The sequence below is a fragment of the Carya illinoinensis genome, chromosome 15 (assembly GCF_018687715.1).
Source record: "Carya illinoinensis cultivar Pawnee chromosome 15, C.illinoinensisPawnee_v1, whole genome shotgun sequence".
NCBI classification, from domain to species: domain Eukaryota; kingdom Viridiplantae; phylum Streptophyta; class Magnoliopsida; order Fagales; family Juglandaceae; genus Carya; species Carya illinoinensis.
Window position 1 is genome coordinate 4,001,458 of NC_056766.1, and position 5,464 is coordinate 4,006,921.

Sequence of the window (5,464 nt, forward strand, 5' to 3'; positions counted from 1 at the left end):
TTAATGGCTAAAAACCTGTAGAAAAAATAAAATTGTTAACAAAATCTATACAACACAAATCAAACCAAGAAGCAAGAGAAACTCAAGAATCGATTTTTCCAATGAAACATGCATGAAAAAGCACTGACTAAAGAACTTGTCTTCGGCTTTGCTTCCAAGTTCAAGGATTATAGACTATATATGTTAGCTCAACATGAGAAGCAAAGACAATTTTACAAATGGGAACCATGTGTTCAACTTTGCTTTCATTGGTATGGCCTTTGCAAATTCTTGCTCGAAACAGGTTTTGACCCTCAAATGGAAAGCTAGATTTGACCTAATTTAGTTGTGATGAAGAATTATAAGTTCGACATGCAAGTCATCTTTATTACTTGATCAAACAATGGAGAGGGCGTAGATCTATATCATGGATTCAATAACTTGTCAACCGTTTGATATCAAAGAAAAGCGAGGCAAGATATGAAAATTTGAATTTTTTTTTTTTTTTTGAATACGGTTAATTATTTTGTACATCTCAATTATTTGAATAAAATGAGAGACTAACATATCAAGTTCCCATTACATGTTTAAACCCAACTTGAACCTACATTTCGATCAAAGATGCCTTCTTTGCATAAAACCATGTTAAGGTGAACTCCATATAATTAGGAAGACAAGAGCCACCCCATGAGGGAGTGAAGACCCTCTTGATGAGGGTTGGCCACTTGAACTCTAGATCTCCCATTTTATTATTCATGTGTTGTTTAGTTTTATTTTCTTGTAATTTTTTTCAACATTTTTTCCCTAATTTTCTTGATGGCTAAGGCTTGGATAAATGCCATGATTCTGTTAATTACTTGATGCTAATTGCTATTGTAATGTACCTAGGAACCAAAGAGTACTACTTGTCATGGAACCATCAGTGCTTGTGGAAGATAGTACAAGTTATACAACCTTTATTACATTAACATGATTCTTAAATCATCAAGAATGGAAAAATATTGAGGGAAAAGTACTGAATGATCTATGGTATCAAACTAATTTGTTCACGTGAAGGAACACAAAAGAGGGACAACCAGAAATAGAAACTGAATGATCTATGGTAGTCTACAACATTATTACACAACATTAATATGCATATAGAAGCTCACGAATGGACCTAATTGATTTATATAAATCAATTATTGTCAACTTAGTTACTTATCGGCCATCATCTAGGGTTTTCAAGAGTCGGTTCGTCATGCTATCATGTCCACCAACTGCACTTACAGAAGAACTAGCACCATTATCAATGTTGAAAGAGAGTGTAGGTGTATTAAGCAAGTATTCCATTTCTTCTGTGGTTTGATTATCCTTTTCCAATGGATGCTTTTCCATAATTCTCAATCCTTCTAGCTCCATTGCCACTTCCATCATAGTGGGCCTATCCTCTCCTCTTAACCTTAAGCATCCTTTTGCAAGATTAGCAACTTCCTTTAATGGCTCGATATTACCCTCATTGACAATGTGATCCTCAAGAATGTGAAAAAGACGATCCTCTTTCATTGCAGAAACAAAATACATTGCTAGGTTTTTATAAGTTTCAGGCCTATAGATTGAAATTGCCTTTTCACCTGTCAGCAGCACTGCCAACACAACACCAAAGCTGTACACATCACTTTTTTCGGTTAGCTGGCCAGTTTGGAAGTATTCAGGATCTAAGTACCCGAGAGTTCCTTGCACCAAGGTGGTTATTTCTGTTTGATCAAGAGCTATCAACCTTGAAGCTCCAAAGTCAGCCACTTTTGCTGTGTGGTTATCATCTAATAGTATATTAGTACTTTTCACATCTCTATGTATAATTGGCATAGAAGTTTCAGAATGTAGGTATGCAAGGGCTCTTGTTGTTTCTATTGCTATCTTCAAACGTTTTTCCCATGAAAGAGAAGAAGCACGACTTATATCATGAATATGGTCAGAAAGAGTCCCATTTGTAATGAATTCATAAACAAGTAAGGGAACTTCTGTTTCAAGACAGCAACCTATTAGTTTAACCACATTTCTATGATTGATTTGGGAAAGCAAAATCACCTCATTTATGAATAGCTCAATTTGGCTCTTTTCACAGATTTTGGACTTTTGATGGCAACCTCTCCGTTATCGGGTAATACTCCTTTGTAAACAATTCCATAACCCCCTTTGCCAATAACTCTACTCTCATCATAATTGTTGGTGGCCTTTTTAAGCTCATCATTGCTAAAGATTTTTGTTGTCTCCATAGACCTTCCATGATTCAAAATATGTTCTTGTAACAATAGGCCACCATTTTGTTGGAAGTACTTTTCTTGGAGTTTGATGAGCTTCCTTCTTTTCAACCCAAAAGTACTGAAGAACCTCCCAACAACAAGACTAAGAGACTTATGCTGATACCTGCACAAAATGAATTCTTAAGTAAAATTGTGACCAAGATCCAATATTTTATTTTTTATGTTTGAAAAGTTCTACAACCATAAAGAGACTCACAAAAGTGAACTTACAAACTGATTTGACATCATGCGATACGGTAAATCTATTGTACAATAAAAACTAGTTTTACAATCTGATCACATATTATATCAAGCTCTGCCAGTTTGTAAGTTTATTTTTATAAAATCATTTTGTGACTAAAATATTTCTATTCATGTTTACTCAATACTAGTATTATCTACTTTACTATTTACAATAATCATTTTGAATCAAGTTATTTAAAAACAATATATATTTAGGAGGACTTAATGAATATTTGAACTAGAAAATATTTTTACGAGTGATTACCTCACAAGTTAGCATAGATATATCTACCATTGACAATTTTCAAATGTAGTTGATGTGGAAGCCAAGATGATAAATTATTTAAAATGGATATGGTGAACCAATATATTTTTTATTTGCCTTTAGTCTTTCTTCCAGATACTTAGAATGGCACCATTTTATTTTTAAGAATTATACCAATTGGCATGTATAATTTTCACTTTCTACTTTTTATTCTTTGCTCTGCATCGGCTGATCCGGATATCTTTTTATAAGTACTACTAGATTTATCTATTTTTAAAAAAAAAAACTTGCACAACTTAAAACTGTACAAATGATTTATATATATATACTTACATAGTGCAATCATGATTTTCCTAGAATCGCTTCCTTGAGCTCTGCAAGCAGTTCCTTCTTTTCGCCCATCTCCTTCGTACTCTTTGGGGCATAAACAGGTGTAAAACCCCACATGGTTGACGCATGTAGCATCAGCAGCGCACCCATGATTTTGAGTTCCACACTCATCAATTATATCTGAAACACCATGCATTTAGACCATGTCAAAACTCACATCTATCGTGGCAATAAAAAATCTTCAATATCATGATGTCATTTTGTAGGAAAATTAACTAACTAATTAACTCGCGCATTCCTAATTAATAATGTTGTATTTTGTTCCTTAAAGACTTGTATCATCAAAATTCATTTTTTCTATTAATTTACCTAATGATTTTCACAACATAGTTTATCTATTAAGTTTGTCTACCTCATTTAAATATTTATTTTAAATATTTCTTCTAACTACCAATAAATTAGCAATATCTTATTTATCTTTTAATATTTATAATATTTTTCTATATACAATATTCATATAATTATGCCAATACTTTATAATATTATATTATGAGAATATTATAAAGTATTTTCGAGAATATAAACAAGTATTGTCATATAATATTTATTTTCGAGAATTGTATAAGAATATTTTATGAAATATTCATTTTAATAGTTATGAAAGAATATTTTTAAATATATTATAGAATATTCATTTTCGATATATATTTGTAAAAAATTATTCTTGGAATATATATGGATTTGACGGAATATCACATGAAAACTCAGCCTAAAGAAAATGAAGAAATTAAAGAAGATCTAAGAAATTATCAAATTAATGCATATATAGAGCATTAATTACGTACCCTTGCAACCACCAGAGAGGTATGGGTTTCCGTGATAGCCTGAGGAGCAGTTGCAACGATACCCATGACCGTTTATGGAATTGTAACATTCACTATTCGCTAACTTACATGCATATCTTGTATGATCCTTCTTAGCATGTTCGCATGTCTGGTTCCCAATTGCTCAATCCAACATCAAGGGAAAAACATCTTTATTCTGCATATTCTGAAGATCTAAGGTTGAAAATTTGTATTCTTTTTTTTCCACCACAAAGGCGAAACCACATGGATTGAATTTTCTCACACTGGAGTCGTTGTTTTCGTTGCTAACATACACAGTAAAATTTTTCATTCCAGGTGGGATAGAAGCCTGGCAACAGCCTCCACCAGAGCAAGACTCATCAACTATACCGTCATTGTTGTCACATCTTGACAAGCATCCAACCGCATTCAGCTCCTCGTATGATTCTTGCATAATCAACGCCCTAGTACCGCAACCGACAACGATGAACACATTATTTTTATCTGACATGGGAAACTCTAGCTGGATATCAGTAAGGTTATACATGGCATAATTGTCCAATTTCTGTGAGCAGTCATGGGCTACAGAAGCTGAGACTCGCAGTTCACCATCCAATGATATGCTGAGTACCTTTATGGTACTATCACCCAGAAATGGTGTTTGAGTACTCTTCCCAGAGGACGAGGATGATTTATAAGTAATGAGAAAAGATGAGTTAAGACAGCAGCCTTCGGATGTTCCAAATGGATAGGGGATGCCATGAAGTGATCCACATGTTGTGACGCAGTTGGAATTGGGTTCAGCTACTGCTGTTGCTACAAATATTGCTGCTGACAATATTACAAGTACCCCAAGCAGGAGTTTTATAGCTTGTTGCTGCAGAAGAACAGTTTCAAGCAAGGAGGACATAGTTAATTGCCTGGGTTTTTGTGTGATCTCTAATCTGATCTAATATTCTTTCTTCGCTCGTTTGAAGTAGTTAACTTAGAAGAAGATGGACTTCTCTTTATAGAAGGCAATTATTAGTACTCATCATTGAATTAGTACTCAAGAATTCTTATTTTTATTTTAAAAAATACTACTCGTCCCACGGACAACTACGGCGGGAAGTTATCGCTGTGACTTTTTAAATTTATTATTATTATTTTTTTACTTAATGATTAAATAAGTTTTCTTTTAATAATATTGTCAATATTTTTTTATTTTTTAAAAAATTTAAGTGTTAAAAAATACATATAAAAAAAAAAACAACTACATTAAATGAACTAGAGAAGCCCCAACGGTGACTATAAAGCCACCCTTTTATTTAATTTTTTTTTTTTTTCCTTTTTAAGCTAGTCAAGAAAATATATTCTTTTCCTAAGCTAGTCTCCATCAAGAAGCGCCTTTTATTTATTTATTTTCCCCAAATAAAAAGTCAAGAAAAACACGTTTTTAAAGATAGTCAAGAAAATTAATTATTTCTTGTCTGATGATGTAGTCAAGAAAATTAATATCTCATTTCTTTGAAAGGTAT

At 32.8% G+C, this 5,464-nt stretch overlaps 1 pseudogene; it reads right to left on the minus strand.

The window, feature by feature from the left end:
- Positions 1-881: 881 nt before the first annotated feature.
- Positions 882-4,910, minus strand: LOC122295915 (annotated as a pseudogene).
- Between the last annotated feature and the right edge of the window lie 554 nt (positions 4,911-5,464).